Genomic DNA, 20,547 nt, shown 5'->3' on the forward strand with positions numbered 1-20,547 from the left:
AAACAGCGATGCATGTTGGAAGTGCCGTTGTACAGGGGAATAGGGAAAAAATAGTAAGATTACCCAATTATGTATCAATTTTCACTGCGGAATGCTATGCAGTCTGTATGGCTGTGTACATAATAATACATGAGAACATCAAAAACAGTATAATATACACCGATTTCCTGAGCCTACTCACAGCACTGCAGTCGAGAAATGCAATTGAACACTTAGAGGGCAGCATCATACACAAAATAGAAAATTTCACAACACAAGGACATACGATAAGATTCTGCTTTGTGCTGAGCCACGTCGGCATAGAGGGTAACGAGAGAGCAGACGCAGCAGCCGTACGAGCTCAAAATGGTGAAATAAAAATTGTGGGCATACCTTTTAAAGACTGCATGAACTTGATACATAACACATTAATGATCAAAAGGCAAAAGAATGGGATAATGAACTCAACAACAAACTACACTTCATAAAGCCACTCTTGGGGGAATGGAAGTCATGCAGACACAAGGAACGTTTCACTGACGTAATCGTATGTCGTCTTCACATAGGACACACACACCTGACACAAAACTACTTACTTACAAAAGAAGACAAACCCGTTTGTGAAAGATGCGGAGACGAGCTCACACTAAACCATTTTTTATTCACGTGTTCAAACCTAGAATAACTAAGGAAAAAGTATTTTAGTCAATTTTATAATCAATGCATTCCATTTCACCAGCACTATTATTGAGCGATAATGCAATTGTTGACATTTATGTTTTTAAGTTTTTACGAGAGGTTGGTTGCCTTAAGAAACTTTAAATGCCTAACCTTTATGTGATACACCTCAGCCACTTTTTCATACCTGAGAAGATGATGGGGTGTGCATTTCAGTGGTTGGGGGCCTCGACATCCTTCCTCTGCAAAGGATGGCCTCTGAGGTTACCTGACCTTTTAAAAGCTTTTACCATTGGCCATTTCGAAAAAATTCTGCCTTTTACCTTCACTAGATGGTGAGAAATAACATTTTAGGCCCTTTAAACCTCCGCTTCATTTCTGTCAAATAAAATCCGGCACAAGACAATTTTCTATACCTTGCGTTTGGCGCATGATGACCTTAGCCGCCTATGTGCCATAAAACCCAACACAACACAACACAACACATGCACTCAGAATGCGGGTGGCAGAATTGGAAGAGAAGGACATGGTTCGCCCTACCGTACAAGTTGAACTCGAGCAACAAATAACTGAACTAGAATTTCGCAGTAGGCAGCGTAATCTGTAAGTACATGGTAATCGTGTTAACGTGGGTAGAATCTGATATTATCTTTGAATCAGATCGCTTACACGCTTCAAGTCCCTCAGCTCACTGACGCTGACGTCGCATCAGCTCACTGGCTGCCAGCAAGGAAAGATAAAATCCGTCGAATTATTATCCGGTTTACCAAGCAAGAGACAAAGGACGCATGGCTTCAGAAAAGGAACGCGCTGAAGGATTGTGAAGCAAAAGTTTTCCAGCAAACCCCCTAAAGAACCAAAAGAACTTCGGGACGTTGAAGATAAGGCAAAGGAAAAAGGTAATAATTTTGTTTGGTATGTGGACGGAAAAGTTCTGGCTCGTAAGACCAGCGGGTAAGATGCTATCGTTATTAAGAGCAAAGGTGACCTTGATAGCCCGTAACTGACGCCTTGTTCGTTCTTTTTGTTGGAAGAAAAATCATGGATGATGCTCATTACTATTTACCTATTGATGTGGATCTAGTGGTGTCAGATTTTCCTGCGACCTCTTACAAATGTATTCACCTCAATACAAGGTCTGTGAAAAACAAATTATTTTGCACAGCAGAATTTTCTAGTTTTTTCTTTGAATTTTCTGCTATAATGCTAACTAATACGTAGAGCACAAATGGCTGTGATGTTTTCAGGTTTAAGAATTGTACGACATATTATGCGAACAGCAGCGGTGGTGTTGCATTTTTGCTTCAGGACGACGCTCAAGGCGGCATACTTGAACCATATGCTTTAATTAGCCCGATTATGAAATTCTCCCTGTATGTGCACAACGCGCTGTGTTCTATGTGGGTTCTCGTCCCCCAAACGGTAATATTGCATCATTATTGGAGTTTTATGATATGTTGCTGGATTTTGTTGTTCAGTGTCACAATACGAAAACCTTAATAGCTTGTGGTGACTTCAATATTGGCATGAGTAATCCCAAACCATCTGCTACAGACTTTAATATGACTGTTATGTCTAATGGGTTTGTTAACATGGTCAATACAGCAACAACAGTCACAATTGAAGGCCATTCAGTTTACGATATAAATATTGCTAACTTATACAGCTGAATGTTTTCTTGCGTTTATCTTGCTGTATTAGTGATCATCTTCTTGCGTTGAGAAGGCGAGTACAAAAGGAAGTCAGTCCACATCAATCACATACCAAGTCACCACAGAAGTATCGTTGAAATCTTTTGATGATGCGCTCATGAAAGTAGATTGGAGTAAAATAGCTGAACTTCATGACTGAAATGAAGCTTCTAAAACATTTGCGATTCCTTTAAACAGATATATCGCGACTGCTTTCCTCTTGTAACCTATGCGAAAAGTTGCTTATTCTGCAAGCCAAGAGTAACGCCAGAGCTTCGCAAAGAAATACAAATGAAAGACGAGCTGTATGGAAAATTTTTGGGCAGGCGGAAGGTTGAGGACCTTCCGTTAATTAAGAAGTACAGGAATAACTGACTGAAACACTGCGATCTGCAAGAACAGACTATCACACGTCACTTCTTGAGGTTACGAATGCTCGACATGGTGTACTATGGTCGAGAATGAATACACTCCTGCAGCGATACATTTCACGCACTGCATTAACAAAATTAAATATTGATGGAAAAGAAGCTACTGGTATTGAACTGGCTGATGTATTTGATACCTTTTTAACGAAATTCGCTGCCGGTGCTGCCGGATCTGACACTTGCAAATATGCTCATAGTCAGAATGATGAAACAATTTTTCTGCACCCAGTCACGGAAGGCGAAGCCGTGTCTGTGATAACAGATCTTAACAATAGCAGTAGCTGTGACGTTGACGATATTCAAATACGGCCAGCCAAGCATGTAACTTATATAATCGTTCCCATACTTGCTCATATATTCAACATAAGTTTACAAACTGCATTTTTTCCGCTAAAAATGCAATTAGCCAATTTTGTAGCCAAAGGGAGATCGCGATGCTCTCTGCAACTACAGACCAATCTTTGTGTTACCAGTGTTTTTGAATACCTTTGAAAAATACTAAATCTAAGAACGTCAAATTCTTCCATAAATTTAGCTTGCTAACACCATTTCACTTCGGCTTCTGCAAAATAAAATCAACTGAACTTGCATTACTCCATCAAAAGGAGTATATAATAAAGCAACTTGAAAACGAAGCTACTGTCATTAGTGTGTTTGTGGACCTCTCAAAGGCTTTTGACCTGGTAAATCATAAAATCTTGCTAAAAAAATTATCCTGTTACGGCATCGAGGAAAAGCGCTATCACTGTTAAGTTCCTATTATTCGTTTAGACAGCAAGTGGTATTCATAAATGGTATACGGCCTGAACCGACGCTGCTCTTCTGCGGTGTCCCCCAACGCAGTACGCTAGGAACTATACTCTTCAATATTTGCCCAATTGATATTGTCAACATTAGTAATAGTACGATGTTTTTCATCTATGCCGATTATACGAGCGTTTTTTTTTCAGGTGAAAATGTTCATGAGTTTATCAAATAATCCAATGCCACAATAAAAGCTCTTCAGTTCAGTTTCAGTTCACTTTACCTTAAAAGCCCCCTTGTATCGGGGGTATTACATAAGGGGTGGGATTTTAATGAAATGAGTTAACAAAACAGCGAATATTATTTAGCACTGAAGGTGATCGGTTACATGTTCTTGAAAAGTAGAGGATGAAGCGATGTTGACGATGTCACGGTGTAGGCCGTTCAAGTCCGTTGCTGCTCGAAAGAAAAATGAAGCAGAAAAGGTGGCAGTATGCGATGGCGGCCGGGCAACTTGTAGGGGATGACTAGTGCGGTGAGATATGCGTGCGGCAGTTGTGATATACGGTGACCGATTGAGGGAAGAATGAAATAATTTGTGATAAAGGGTGAGACTTGAAATGCGACGACGGAACGAAAGGGGCGGTAGTCCTGATAATGCTTTCAATGAAGAAATGCTGACGTCATATGAGTATGAAGAGTGGATGAATCGAGTGGCACGGCTTTGGACAGCTTCCAATCCATTAATTAAATAAGTTTGGTGCGGGCTCCATATGGCAGAGGCATACTCTAATTTTGGAGTGATGAGCGATTTAAATGCGAGTAATTTTACGTGTTGAGGGGCAAGGCGGAGATGGCGCTTGAGAAAACCAAGTGTTTTATTCGATGCTAAAAAGATGTTGCCAATATGGGTGAGCCAAGATAAATCATAAGGCAAGGTGACTCCTAGATACTTATAAGATGATACTGAATCAATCGAGGTGTTAGAAATGGAATATTGGAAGCGATGCGGGCTATGGCGACGAGAGAAGGATAAGAGTTTGCATTTATTAGGATTTAGGGACATGAGCCAGTTGTTACACCAATTAAGTACGCTGTTAAGATCGGTTTGAAGACTAAGTTGATCACGAGAGTTATTAATAGTGCGGTAAATAACAGAGTCGTCAGCAAACATTCGAATACTACAGGAAACGTGGTCAGGTAAATCATTAATATATATTAAAAAGAGTAATGAACCGAGTACAGATCCTTGCGGAACGCCCGAAGTAACCGGGAGGCTGTTAGACAGGTGGCCGTTAGCAAACACTGATTGAGAACGATTAGTGAGAAACTGCTCAATCCACTGTAGTATATTAGGATGTAAGTTCAGGTGTGCAAGTTTTACTAGTAAAAGACGGTGGGGAATTTTATCAAAAGCTTTCGCAAAATCTAGAAATATGGCATCAGTCTGTTTGTTACGGTCAAGATTAGTGTGCAAGTCGTGAAGGAACAACGCTAATTGGGTTTCACAAGAGAGCCCCTTACGAAACCCATGTTGTGAAGAATGGAAGAAATCATTTGAGTCTAAGAAATTTATAATTTGAGAGTAGATGACATGTTCCATGATTTTTCAGGGTACGCTAGTTAGTGAAATGGGGCGATAATTCATGGGGGAGTCTCTGTTACCTGATTTGTGGACTGGAACGACCTTCCCCGTTTTCCAGTCATCTGGAATGATCCCTGAAGAGAGCGATTGCGAAAAGATCAAAGATAAGCAGGCTGCACATGTTGATTTCACATTTTTAAGCAGTTTTGTATTAATCATGTCCATACCAGCTGATGATGAGAGTTTCATGTTATCAATTATGGAAGCGATACCATCTGTGAAGAATGTGATAGCTGGCATGATGGCTTCTGTGTTGAGCGATGGTAACTGTGAAGGCATGCCAAATTCACTCATGAAAACAGATACAAAGGCGTTATTAAATATTTCTGCGCATTCATGGTCAGTAACCGCTTCGTGCAAGTCATTAGTCAGTGTAATATCATGAGTGTGCTTAGGATTTAAAACCTGCCAGAATTGTCTAGGATTGCTGATTAGTAGCTTCGGTAAGTCCGTGTGATAAAATGAGCGCCTGGCGCTACGAACTGCAAGTAAGTATGATTTCTCAGATGCAAGGTGTTTTTCCCAAGTGGCTTGATTATCAGTGTGTTTGGCTGTACGAAACAGGCGTTTCTTCTTGTTTTCTAGACGTTTTAGTTGCTTAGTAAACCATGGTTTATTGCGGTTATTTTGGAAAGATACCCTGGGGATAAACATTTTAGAGAGCATATTTAACTCTTTTTAGAGTATCAACCAGTTTTCCTGAACAGAGTGAGTGTCGAATGTGGATTGGTACTCTGAAAAAAACATGTTAAGGTCTTCAGTTATTGCATCGTAATTCCCTTTATCATAAAGATTTATTGTTTTTCTGCATGGGTGCTTCTGAGCTGGGGTAAATGAAAATAGAGCATGTAAGATTTTATGGTCGCTGATTTCTGGAAGATAACTAATGGATGATAGGTACTCAGGGCTATTAGTTAGTATTAGGTCAAGGGTGCAGCTGGTGCAGCCTGCAAACTGAGGATGTATTGCACAGACCTAAGCAAGACTGCATTTCTAGACAAAAGGCGCTCAGTAAACACAAATTGAGGCAGTCTCTCACGCTGTAGCTTTAAAGCGAGGTCATCATCATCTTCCAGCCGCGAGCGTGGAAGCGTCATCAGACGAATGTGTATTGAACCGGAGGAAACGGTGGAAGATCAGATGGAGGGAAATTCAGAAGACCCATTGCAATCACAGTGCCATCCGGTAATGGTAATTAAGCGACCTACAAAATTTCCTTGTTCCGAGTCTATTCTGTGCTTAGCACTTATTGTAATTATCGTGGTAAACGCTACTGAATTGTTTTCGAAATACTCTTGGCGTACATTAGTTTTTGTACACAGGCACAGCAACGTGCTTATTGACTTTAACAGTCCATTTTACAATAGTGGTAATGGCAGCAGCAAACGAGACAGCATGCTAAGCAATTCATTTTGCTTTGCTATCCAGGCTAGTGATTTCAAATCTGCTCCTTGCCACAGGAGTGACGCTCGCTTGCTAGTACTGCTACCCTGCCCACTGTGTGTTCAGCGTTTTCTTTCTTGCGTAATTGCGTTATCAAAGGATGTGGCGGTGTTGAAAAAATTCTGGGCCAATGTAAATTCTAGTGCTATCTAATTTGCTAGAAGGCCACAGAAAGATTAATTCAACATTGGAGTTCCTGCACGCGAATCAAAACATAACTGAGAATAAATTTCTGTTCTCACTGAGCGAATTGATGGTATAGAGAAACAGTTTTCGTGCCTAAATCTCTTAGCCACGAAGGTGAAAATATAGAATCGGCAACATCGGAACTTCAGGAGCAGTTTAGTACAGTTAGGAATCAGGCAGGCGATTTTGAAAACAGATGCATGTTAATTAACATGGTCATTTACGGCATAAAAAATCTTAGCGAGGAGACTAGCGAGGAACTGGAAAAGGAAGTAATTGATGGTCTTTTTTTCAGGAACAAGGTTTAACAGTGGGCGGTGTCGAAAGATGCCACAGAGTTGGCAAAAAGGAAATAAGTAAATCGCGACCACTCGTTTTAAAACTCCTTGAATTCCGTAAAAAAATTCAATATTACGATCATGCATGCTCTTAAATCAAAAAGACTAAAATCAGCTTAAAATCCAAACACCAAAAAGCTTGAAATCTTTAGTTGAACAATTTCCTACACGAGTTAAATTTTCTAAACGCATTACACAATTGTGTAATGGGCTCCAAGTTTACGTTGCTATGAATTCTAAAGACATATGAGACCATTAGACTCACTAAGTTTTGACTTCGCCAGAAACTCTATTCTTTATCAGGCAAACCAGCGACAAATAGTATCAATGAATCTTTGGTGGGCCCGAACAAATTATAATGATTATTTGCTGAATGAGAAACATGGAAACAAAACAACCAGGAAAGACTCTCTTAAACTGGTGAGGACTGCATAAGCCTTTATTGAGCATGTGTGACAGTGAGAAGTTCTTAATTTTATTAAGAAGGCACAAAAAGGGCATGACCCAAACAGCAAACAATACATGGCGCATCGAAACAATGAACAGCTTTCTTGGCAGCTGGCATTAATGCTCCAAGCCATATTTTGCACACTTCATTTACTTAATCATAAAGACTAATATTGAATTTACCTTTTATGACAGCACCTGAGCTTCTTAACAGATACTTAGCAAATACTTAACAGGTACTTAGCAAATGAACGACTATTGTGTGGAGTTTAGATTTCAACAAATTCATCGCACATAATTTCAGAAATAGGAATGATCCAAGGCGTTCTGGTTACCAAATGCTTTTATTTTTAAAAGTGGAAGCAGTCAGGTTCTCAAAATTCAATCTATAGACCTCCTGCATGTTTGCAAACAAACAAGGTGGCGCAGCAGTCGCTAGCGGGTTCGTGGCAGGCAAAGGCCAGGGAGTGGCGTCGCAAAGTGGTGTTGAGCGCAAATTTTCAAGGCTTGTAGGCGCGTTTTCAGTTTCTGCGAATCACAGAATAGTTGATGCTTTCAACGTAGTAATTTATCAAGGTACACGAGCTCGCGTTGGCCACGTGAGGCGCATTCAGAGAAATAGTTCGCCACTGTGAATTTTAAATATGGTTAGTAGTAAACAGAAAGCGTTTTCGCCGTTGATTTCTACGCTAGGCCTTTAAAAAAATAACCTTTTGACACTCGGCACATACCGGAACGATTTTACTTCGGCACAGTAGTGAGGGGAAGCGCTGGCATTGTTTCGGCGGAGGAGACATGCGCTCACCGTGCTAGTTGACACACGTGTCGCGCAGTGCGAAAACTGAGGGCAGCGTCGTGTCTCCATTCTCCTCTGTCTCGCTTAAGCCCTGTTTTTAGCCGCAAGATCACACATAAGCTAGGCCGGCTTCTCCCCTTGTTCAACTGGTCGATTTGGTAAAAATTTTGATTTCGGAATTTATTTTCTTTCCTAGCCCCGGGCTCTTCTGTTTCCTGACGAAAAATTAGAGCAAAATATTCTGTACAAATTTATAAATTACGCTTTTTAGATCTGCGGGCGTCGAAATTTGAGAGGTGATTTCTTTTGAGGATTTCTTTGATTTCAGTGCAGCAATTTTTTGACCAAAGCAAAAGCGAGGAGTCCATAAACTTTAAGGCTCGTTTTCTGACCTTTCACATCTTCTGCGATTAGCATCTCTCAGCTCTTCGTAACTTCGAAACGCAAGAAAACAGAATGATTCTATTTCTTGCAAACGATTCCTGAGACTTTGAGGAGTGTAAGAAATATCGATTTTTATCCTACCCGTGCAATACTATGTTAGTTATTTCTGTTAGAAGGGTTAAACAGAAAAGAAAGAAAGGAAAGATGCAGTATTCCGTACGTACTCGGAACGGTTCATGATTACAAAAAGGTTGCGGGACTGTTTCACATACACGTAGAGTTTTCTGAGCGACACAGATTGGAGGGGAGGGGGGCTGGAAGTTTTGCCGTATGATAAGGAACCGATGTGACAATTAACGTACCTAGAAATGGGCCACTAGACTGTTCAGTATGGCGTACATCCAGATGTTTGCAATGTGTTTGATCATTGGCGTATGAGCTTCCCCTTTCGGGCAATAAAGTTTATATCGGTCAGACCGGGCGCTGCATTGATATTCGGCTTAGGGAACACCTCAGATCACTTTCAGAGTCAACCTATTCTCATCTTTATGACCACTGCCAGGATTGCGGGAAAGAAAATGGGAAAGTGCTCAGACCTGAAGTCGCACGCATGCGCATTAATTTTCGTCATAGAGACAAAACAACAAGAGAGTTAATGGAATCGTACCATGATCGAAATAGAAACATGGATACGTAAGTCAGTAATTGTTATGGCTAGTCAGTAAATATATTGCTTCCTTGGACAACACGATATCCGTTTCAGTGATTTGATTTTTTTCGTGCTTTTTGGTTGTCACGGCTGTGCTGTATCGGGGTGTACGTGTTTTTAGACATTTGCCTACGATGTGGCCCTAAGATAGTACTCTGGGCGTGTGAGCTGGAACATTTTAGCGCATGTGATTGTTAGCTATAAATGTTTTTCTGAACGAAAAATGTAGTTTCGAGTCAGTGCTTGTCTGTGTGTTCTCTTTCTAGATCCTTCGTCCGTTCGTGCTGTTTCTACCGGAAATGAATAGATCCAGATTGTAAAAATTTCCTTGACCACTGAGCTAATTTGTGATGATTCAAGACATATATGTATTTTTTTATATTAGCAGACAAGGTAAAGGAAATGAGGGGCTTGTTTGACAAACTTATGAAGGGAGCCTACAGTCACCGAAACCAAGGTGCATAGGAGACTGCTTTCAACTTGTTTAAATATGTTGTGGTAATCAGTCTGATAATAATACTTGGATTAATCTATCACTCAAAAAAATTACTTATTAAGCAGCAGAAGAAACAACCATGCCGCGCGTGGGATCCGAACCCATTACCTCTGAATATCGCGTCCGGTGCTCTACCAACTGAGCTACGGCGACGGCTGTCCAATCTGCTGCTCTCGTGGGTATTTATATTGTATATTGTGTGTAAGCGAACCTTGAGAGTGTTCACCAGCGCGGCCCTCGTCCGTAGCGGTGAACGTAGCACATCCTGTAATACCGCAAGTGTGACGTGGAACGTCATCTAACGGCGAGGGCGGAAACTGTGCGAGAGCCCTCTTAAGCTAGCTATGGCATCAAGACTGTCAGAACCGAGACCGTCGGTAAGCTATTAGCAGACAAGGTAAAGAAAATGAGGGGCTTGTTTGAGAAACTTATGAAGGAAGCCAACAGTCACCGAAACCAAGGTGCATAGAAGAAGGTTTTTAATTTTGTTAATGTCTTGTGCTAATCAGTGGGATAATAATACTTAGATTATTCTATCGCATAAAGAAAATTACTTATTAAGCAGCAGAAAAAAACAACCATGCTAATAAGTAATTTACTTTAAGCGATAGATTACTGTATTATTATCCCACTGATTAGTACAACACATTAAAAAAATTAAAAACATTCCCCTATGCACCTGGGTTTCGGTGACTGTTGGCTCCCTTCGTAAGTTTATTTATTTATATTTATATACAATACAGCCAGACTCAGTAGGAGACGGTAGCAGGTGGGCAATGGGTCCTGTACAAAGTTGAAAAGACAGAAGAGAAATGACAAGCAGATCAACAAAAAAGAGAGCTCTTGCAATAAGTTCCAGATAACTACGAGTAGGCGGGTTACCAAAAATACTTTGAAGATTCAAAACTGTAACAAAAAAGAAAACAAGTACAGCAGCAGTCGTTTATGCCAGCCAGCATGCTAGTATTTGAAGTATTTACCCATAAGAACTAGAAGAAAGCGAAAAAAAAGGTAACGGGTAACAATAGACAATGCAATCATTCTTAACAATAACAAAGTATCAAGAAAAATCAATAATTAATTGTTGTTCAGTCATCTGGTATTGGCACTATTGGCTTTCCTAGGACTATTGGTACTTTACTGATTCTTGCTACATTCTTGTAATCTTGAGGTGAAGGGAGATTTTAATGGTAATCGATGGACCGAGTTGATTCCATTCGCTAATGGCTAAAGAAAAGAAATAACGCTTGAGAGTGTTCGTTTGGCGTGTGCATTCAGTTAAGAGGGCGCATGCTTGTGCCAGGATTGCCGTGACTTTGAGAAGGATGCATATTTATACACATCTATAGTGTAGCTGTCGTCTAATAATTGATATATAAAGATAAGGTCGGATTATTTTGTCCTAGATAGTAGTGATGGAAGGCCAGATGATGCGGCAAAATCGGTAGGGGACTCAGAGAGTTTGTATTTGTTATGTATGAACCTGGCAGTTTTTCGTTGCACTCTCTCAAGCCGAGTGATGTTAGTGATTGATTGCGTGAACCAAACAGCTCTTGCGTATTCTAAAATTGGCCTTACGAGGGTGGTGTATGCGAAAAGCTTGGTGTTTTTAGAGGCCAGACGTAACAATCTTCTAAGGAAGAACAGCTTTCGCAAGGCAGCAGAGGTAACATTGGCGATACGCACGTCCCAACTGAGGTCAGAAGTTAAAGTTAACCCCAGGAGTTTGTGTTCAGAGACCCTTGAAAGCGTTGATTCATTGATACTGTAGGCATAGTTATATGGCTGTTTTTTTCCTGGTGACTGTCAAGCCAATGGATGTTTTGTTGTTTAATGTACTCTGCCAAGTGTTACACCATTAAATTCAACCATCTGACAATTGAATCATTTATAGAGATGCTTGGGGGAAATAAGAGCTCTCTTTGGAATGGTTTACTGGGCACAATATATTGTAGTTTCTACACGACAAAGCAACGCACATTTGGCTATTTTCTATAAAGAAAAAATTGGGACTATACATACTGTTCCATTTATATTCCTCAGCATTGCAGAATTTTTTCCGCGTGGAGCAATTTATCTGAGACTCTCATGAGGCAATGCGCAAGCTTGCAGTCCCTTTTTCCATCTTGATCATAGACACTAATATTTATATTATAATAAATGTTTGGTTTCACTTAGTGTTCTTTCTGAGCACATGCTTCTTTTAGACTCGCCGTGGTAGTTCAGTAGCTCTTGCGTTGGCGGTTCATCCCAAGGCCTCGGGATCAAATCTTGACAGAGGCGGCCTCTTTTCGATGGAAAAGAGATACAGTAAACGCCCACAAGTTATCGCGCGCCCCGTCAGTGCTTCTCCTCTAAACACAGGAATGTGCCCAGCCCCGTTATTTACCTTCATTCACAACATCATCTAATACCCCGCGATCTTAGGATCAGCAGCGTAACGCTAAAGCCGCTGATACACCGCGATGTGCACACACATCACGTACGTGCCAACCAGAATTGGATCGGCTGTTTTTCCATGAAACATGATCCTGGCGTCTTTTCAGCACACACTCCCAACTGTTGCAATCTGTAAGTATTGTTTTGTAGCAGATTCGGCAACGACACTTACCTGGTTACGCTGCGCATGGTATATTCGATGAACTTCCGCTTGAACAGAAGAAACATCGAGCTCTTCGGCGCAAACACGGCGGTTTTTCATCCGTCGATCTCGGTGCAGACGATTCCTGGCTAACATGGCACGCTGCCGACACAGCAACACAAACACTAGCCGTACCGGTTAAGTAGTACCGCAACTAGTTCAAGTCAAGTCAAGTCAAGAAGTCTTTATTAACACAAACAAAATGTATACACAGATATATGGACTGATAGCCAATGAGGCTAGTAAGCGGTCCAATACAAAATAACATATAGGACAGCAATCACAAACACATTGAAGAAAAACTAACTTTGTAGCCTTGCTTCCATTCCCAAAAAATGTTTCTTGCATGTCAGTTTGAAATTCCTAGTTTGCTTTATTTCAATTGGCAACGAGTTCCAAATTTTCGCTCCTGTAAATTCCATTCGTCTTTCTCCGTACGCATTATGGCAAATTGGAAGGTTAAAATTGCCATTGCTGGCTTGTCTAGTGTTGCGGACGGGAATACTGAATGCACCAAGAGGTAAGGGGTAGTTGGCATTTATAATATTATTAACCATAAGAGCTATTTTGTAATCGCGTAGGGTTGTGATTGACATGATTTGCATTGCGTCAAAAATGTTATTGTTAGAACTATTCGAAGAAGGTAATCCCATGGTTTTCAAGGCACGTTTTTGTAGTCTTAGCAATGGTGTTAAATACGTTTTGTATGTGATTCCCCATGATTCACTGCAATAACTGAGATGACTGTGACATAATGAAAAATACAGTGATCTAAGAATAGCAGGTGGAAAGTGCCGCCGTGCCTTAGCCAAGGTAAAACAACCGTACGCAATCTTTTTACACACATTGTGCACCTGTTCCTTCCAAGACAAGTGGCAGTCAAACATGACCCCTAAATATTTAAAAGAAGACACACTATCAATAACATTGTTGTCAACACATATAGAAAAATCACTTGATTCAATACACTTTTGTTTTGAACGAAAAATAACATATTTAGTTTTTTCAGTGTTTAAAGTTAGATGATTATTACGAAACCAGGTCGAAATACGTTGGAGTTCATTGTTAATAGGTTTTTCTATTGACTCAAGTGAGTTGCCAGTAAAGATAAGTGCAGTGTCATCCGCATACATCAAAATTTGAGAACACTGTATTGCATTGGGGAGGTCACTAATAAAGATTGAAAATTAAAGCGGTCCCAGAACTGACCCCTGGGGTACACCACACGTAACAGTTTGGTATGCAGACTTGAACTGTTTGAGGACAACTTGCTGCTGTCGTGAAGAAAGATAACTTTTAAAGAATTCAATTGCCCCGCTACGCACACCATATGCTTCCAGTTTCATTAAAAGAATGGAGTGTGAGACTGTGTCGAAAGCTTTTTTGATGTCTATAAATACCCTTACAGCAACATTATGATTATGAAGAGCAGATAGGATAAGCTATGATAGAGTAACTACAGCCGTGGACGTGGACCTGCTAGAAACAAATCCGTGTTGCTGAGGACAAATAATATGATTAGCATCAAGAAAGGTTTTCAGTTGGAAAGCAATTAATTTTTAAAAAATGGTATTGACGACACTCAGTACAGATATTGGCCTGTAACTAGACGGGTTGTTAGGGTCACCAGTTTTAAATATCGGAACAACTTTTGCAACTTTTAAAGTATCGGGGTATAAGCTAAAGTGTATCGCGTGATTGAATATTCTGCACAAAGGAACACAGAACAAATCAATGTTGTTCTTGATTACCTTAGCCATTATGCCGTCTGGCCCGGCCGCTTTATTCGTGGGCATGTTCGCCACAACACTTGCAACTTCATCGCTAGTAATGTTCGAGAAACTGAATTCATTATTAATACATCGAGGTACGCCGGATGTCACTGAAGCTAAGGGAGTAGGTTGCGCACTGTTCTGACCGTAGGTTGTGAAGAACTGATTAAACTGGTCTGCAGTCTCTATTGACAAGTTGTCAGGAACGATCTGTTTTCTTTTAACTGTTCCCGTAACTTCTCCTACAATCTTCCATACTTGCTTAGTGTCATTTCCTTGACGATTAACCAAATTAGTATAATACAATTTCTTTGATTTTCTCATCAGCGCCACGAATTTGTTTCTGTAATACTTAAACTGTTTCAAGTAATAAGCATTTGTTCTGTTGTTTTTGAGCTTATTGTAGTATGAATCCTTTTTTTTCAATACTGTGAGTATTTCCTCAGTAATCCAAGGACATATGGCATGTTTATAGTTGCGCCGAGAAAACTTCAGCGTAGACTTAGTAATTGCATAGGAAACAGCAGATACGAGGTTAGCAAATTCAGTGTGAACGTCACTGTGACACAGATTTTCGAAATGAATAGATTCGAGCAAACGCCTCATATGCGCGTAGTCCACCCGTGAAAATACATTGGTATGGGTAGGGCAAGTACAATCGATACCCGACCGTGTCAAGAACAGAAAAGTTGAACAGTGATCAGCTATGTTTTGGTTACAAACACCAGCACAGGCATCCATATCACGGTTACATAAGATGTGATCAATAATTGTTGCAGACTGATGTGTAATTCTAGTGGGCACATTGATAACGTTCTTGAGGTTGAACGATTCCAGTAAGAAAATATAATATGGACAGTCATCCTTTGATAAGTCGATATTGAAATCACCAACTATTGCTAACTGATTATTAAAAGACATCAGAGGAACCAGAATGGACTTCATATCAGATATGAACTGACTTGTGCACGTGTTTGGCGGACGATATACCACGCCTATTACGACGTCTGTCTTAAGGCGAATAAAAAGTGCTTCCGTGGTTTTAGAGCTCAGAGAGGAATCCGAGAGTTGTTGATAATCTATGCCGTTTTTTATAAAAAGAGCAACGCCACCCCCTCGTGCGGTGCTATCTCTTGGTAAAGATAGCGTTGTGTAACCCGGTATGTACGGTATTTCTCCTTTCTTAAGCCAGGTTTCAGTTACAGCGATAAGATCATACTGGAAAGAATGTTGCGATAAATGTACAGTGAGTTGGTCTAGATTTTTATTTATGCTGCGGACATTGCAATGAAAAATGGAAAGGTTTTCGCTCTCGCGCCACTTAGCACTGATTTCCTCAACGGAGAAAGCCATGTGTCTAGACTACCTGAGCAAGATCAGCGTCACAGGTTATATGTAGAACATGCGAGGTATCTGTCTTGCGCATCAGGATCTTGCCATCAGATACCCATGTGTGTTTCCACTGTTTTTCCTTTGTGGCTTTCCGTGCTTTACCTAGCAAAATTTTGATTGCCGGGCTCAAATGTTCGTTGATAAACACGGGATTCTCGTGATCATCAAAGCTCAGAAGTGTAGTGTTCAGCCGTTGCTTTTTCGCTTTTTTCAGAATGCTGTCTCCCACTTTCCTGGAGGCAAACTTAACAATGACGTTGGGTTCGTCCTTGTTTTTTGAGGGCACACGATGGATAGCTTCCACATCGGATGTATCGAACTCGGTGCTCAGGAGATGACAGATCGATGTCATCACTGAAATCTGATTTTCACTGGGTGCTGGAGGGATGCCTTTGATTTCAAGGTTATTTCTTCTACTGTACTGCTGCAGTTCAGTTAATTCGTGCCTGAGAGTTTTCACTTCATTTGTGAGTCGGTTGGTTTCTTTTTTCATTTCCTGGTTTACGTTTTTCACGTCAGACAGGGTCTTTTTGAGCTCAGAGATCTCTGTTCTAAATTCTTCGAACTTTTCATTGATAAAGCCCATTGAAGTTTTGACTGATTCCATTTCAGATTCAATCACATATTTTAAATCTTGCTTTAGTTCACTTTGCTTAGAGTCAAACTGTGCACGCAAGTCAGTCATAGCCTTTACAAGTTCTTTTATGGTTGAAGGAGGCTTATCACCCATGCTGGACACAAACACGAACGGAGCAATCCAGTAGCCTAAGATCGATGTTTGTAATCAAAGATACAGGATACACACCTGCAATGAACGAAGAAGGCGGTTAGCCTGTGCCTGGTTGCGAAGGCTGCCTGGATTGCTCCGTGAATGATGTGGGGACCGTCGTGCTGCGGTTATATAGGGGACCCCACAAGCGAGCTAACGCTTGAGACAAGGGGATCTTTAAAACTCGCGAGCGTTAAGCCGTGTGAATAACGGCCTGAGGGGCGAGTTGGCGCTAGATGAAATGAACTGCGGCTCAACAAGGGCACTAACAGGAAAAAGGCACCACATGCGCACCCTTCCAACTGTTTATTACACGTAAAAGTGGCATATTAAAACATGCAGCTGAAGCATGAGACTCTTCGCATTATCGCTCCAAACGCAGCACGTAGAACCAAAAGCACCAACATCAGGATAACAGACCAGAAACTTTTAACCCCTGCGAGAAAACTAACCGATTTTGATAAAAGGAATTAGAAACGAAAAGGAGGGCGCCATCACTTAGCAAAAGCAGAGTAAAGCATATGAAGCAAAGGCAGTCAGAAACCTAAAAAGAACGTAAAATAAAAAGATGAACCAATAACAAAAACTAACAACCCTCCTCAACAAACAGCTCTGCAGCTGCAGCTCTCCGCGCTGGCCAATGGAATCAGTGATTACAAGAAAAGATCTCTTGACGTGTTGTTTATGGTGAAAACCGGAAAGCTAGACATGCCTTTTAGAACCATTGTTAGCGGAACTCTTGGCAGCAAAAGTTGAGCAAAATTCTTCAGAAGCTATTCAAAGGAGTGGAAGCGTTCCATCCCTTCACCACCATGAATTATGCAGAGGTTACAGCCTTTTCAAAAAACTAGTCTTCTATTGAATATTTGTTTTCTGTGGACGTTGAAGATTTATTCTATTCAGTTCCGTATAGTGACTTTTTCAAATCCGTACTGGAGTGTATTGAATCTAATGGGTTCATTGCATTTCACAACTCTGCTGGCCTTAGTGTGGGCAATTTTTATTCATTACTTTAATTTTACATCAGGTGTACAGAACTGTGTAAGAGTAAAATCGCAGATTGTAGGAAAATGATGCCATAGATGCAGCGGATCGCGTCTTCGGTTGAATATCAGGTAATGTGTCCAGTCGGCCGAGGTTTAGGCACATCTCTTCAAATTGCAAGAGCAGTGTCCTAGTGGTCTGTGGTTTGTTGCTAAAGAGTGTTCTAGATGGACACTTTAATGCTGTTTGGTGACAGATATGTTTAGGCAGCGAACAGATTTTTAGAATGTGTGAACACGTTAGCATCGTTCTTCTGTCTGTAGGTGATGGTTCTTTAGTTTCTACATACAGACTGTTCATGGGTGACGTCCTATATACCAATGAAATTATGTACTAGATCCAGTCGTTTAACACACGATGAACTCGCTGACTAATAAACTATGCATCCGTAATCTAAGGTAGAACGAACAGACCGATACATTTGTAAGAAGCATATGCCGTCAGAGCCTCATTGTTTTCAAGAAAGTACTTTAAGTACGTTCAAGGAATATGAGGTTTTATTTCCTAGAGCATTAATATGAGGTAGGAATGTGAGCTTTTTGTCAAAAGAGATGCCCAGAAATTTTACCTCATTTTATGTAGGCAGCTCGATTGTGTGTACATATAAACTGGGGTTGGATTGTTGACATCGTTTTAGTGAGAACAGCACGCCCACTGTTTTCTGTGTGGATAACTGGAATGCATTTTTGTCTGCCCATGTCTCTAGTTTGGTTATTGTTAACTGTGTTATTCTCTCGCATGTTGCTATAACTGATGATGTACAAACTATTTGAAGGTCATCGACTTAGACTGAGGACACCATGGACTTTGGGTTTTTTTTGCTTATAGAATTCATCTTTACAATTAACAGTGTTGTGCTCAATATACACGCCCGAGGAACCCCGCTCTCTTTAACGAAGAAACGTTTGATCCCAGGCGTACTCGAAATGAGCGGTCAGAAAGGAAGTCATTCCGGAAGTTCAACATCCTTCCACGGATACCTAGGTGCCCTAGGTCGCGGAGGATCACAAACCTACAGGTTGCATCATAAGCTTTCTCCATATCGAAGTAAACGGCCCGACAGTGCTGTTCGTGTATAAAAGCTTCTCTTAATGTATTTCTGCGGCGTACTAAATGGTCTGTCGTTGAGCACCCCTTTCTATACCCGCATTGATGGCCGTCAAGAAGTTCGCGGGATTCAAGGACAACTGTTAATCTTATATTAAGGAAAATTTAAAAAGATTTCGCGAGACAGCTTGTGAGAGCTGTCGGCCTATAGCTACTTGGGGAAGTTGGTGTTCTCAGGATTCCGGAGTAGTACAATGACGGCTTTCTTCCACTCCTTAGGTATTTTTTCCTGGTTTGAATATTTTGTTTAAAAAATTCAAGAGCGCCTCTATGGCAGCCTGGGAGAGATGAGCAAGCATTTCGTAGTGTGTCTGGTCGTGTCCTGGAGCAGTTTTTTTGCCCGCATACAGTACTTCATTTCTTGGAAGGTAATTAGACAATTATAGTTTTCATTTACACCTCCACTTGTTGGGAGCCTAAGTAAAGCTGAGATTTTGGCGTGTTGGAAAGCATTCATGGTGGGTGAACAGCGCAGCAAATGCGGGAGAAAGGCAGGACAAGCGCTGTGTTTTTCGGCCGTTCTTTTGTTTTTCAGAAATGACTGGCTATAGTGTGATGAACTTGTAACTACAGCAAAGTGCTCTCCCAATACGTCTGCCTGTTCTCCTATAATTGTTTGTGTTCCGGGTGTTGTCAAAAAAGTACCTGTGAAGGGTGAGTGGCTACCATTTAATTTTCGAACATGCTCCCATATTTTCTTCGGTGGAGTTGATAGAAGACACATAAGATCTCTAGGGTGTTTTTTCGGCATTGCGCCGAGTATACCATGCTTGTGCTCTCGCTTTTTTGAAAAGGATAAGGTTCTCGCATGTTGGGCATTCCGGAAAGACTCCCCACACTTTATTTCGTCTTTTTTTGACTCCTTGGATTCACGGGCGTACCATATTTCGTGGTTCTGGTAGACCACACCTGATGATTTTGGGATTAAGTGTGCGGCAGTAAAGACGCATGATGTGAATGCTTCATTTATTTCGTCTATGCCGAGATTTCCTGAAGCAATTTTCTCTATACTGGACTATTCTCTAAACAATTCGCAGTTAGATAAATGTAACTTTCAACAGTATGGTTTTGTCGGGATGACTGCTGGTGAGGATGACAGGCTTATTATGACCGGGAGATCATCGCTGCCATAGGGACTTTCTAAAATGTCCCATTTAAAATCGTTAAAAATAGATGATGAATAAAAAGATAAATCAAGGACGCTCATTTTCCGCTGCTTGGACAAAAGTATGTTTTCCTTTGTTCATGAGGCAGACAATTTTGCAGGGGATAAAATCTTCTAAAATCCAGGCTCTGATATCCGTTTGCTCACTTCCGCGAAACGAAGAGTGGGCATTAAAATCCCCGACTAATAGGTATTGTTCCTGAAGTTCTATTAAAAGAACTTCTAAATCGGGAAGTGTGATGGCTAGGTGAGGTACAACGTATATGCAACATATTATTATTGTTTTAAAATAGGGGACAATGACAGCAGCGGCTACATATGAGATTTTAAGGTCGATTCTCCGGATGGCAACATCCACCTGGACCACAACAGCGGCACCTCCAGAGAGTCTGTTTGAGTTCGCTCGGTCGCAGTGAAAGACTTGGTAGTTTTTAAAAATATTTGTTTCTGTGGCTCCAAGTTAGTCTCCTGGAGACAGAATGCTACCGAGGGGAATGAAGTTATATTTAATCGTTACGTCCGTGTGGTTGTTTAAAATTTCACGACAGTTCCATTGAACACGCAATGCCATGATTGTAAGTTAGATAGGGAAAGGCTTTAAAAACTAGGTTTGTTCGTTCTTTGGGCCTGTTATAGGGACTTTATAGGGACCGTCATAGGGACTGTTATAGGGATCTCCTTTATTGCGCTCAA

At 40.9% G+C, this 20,547-nt stretch overlaps 1 long non-coding RNA gene across 1 annotated transcript in view; it reads right to left on the bottom strand.

The window, feature by feature from the left end:
* The window catches only part of LOC144104209 (uncharacterized), a 54,038-nt gene extending 41,355 nt beyond the window's left edge, over positions 1-12,683 (bottom strand). Inside the window, exon 1 of the long non-coding RNA XR_013308461.1 lies at positions 12,576-12,683. This is a non-coding gene — a long non-coding RNA (uncharacterized LOC144104209). The remainder of the gene's footprint in view (positions 1-12,575) is intronic.
* Between the last annotated feature and the right edge of the window lie 7,864 nt (positions 12,684-20,547).

This window comes from Amblyomma americanum, chromosome 9 (genome assembly GCF_052857255.1).
Source record: "Amblyomma americanum isolate KBUSLIRL-KWMA chromosome 9, ASM5285725v1, whole genome shotgun sequence".
Lineage (NCBI taxonomy): Eukaryota > Metazoa > Arthropoda > Arachnida > Ixodida > Ixodidae > Amblyomma > Amblyomma americanum.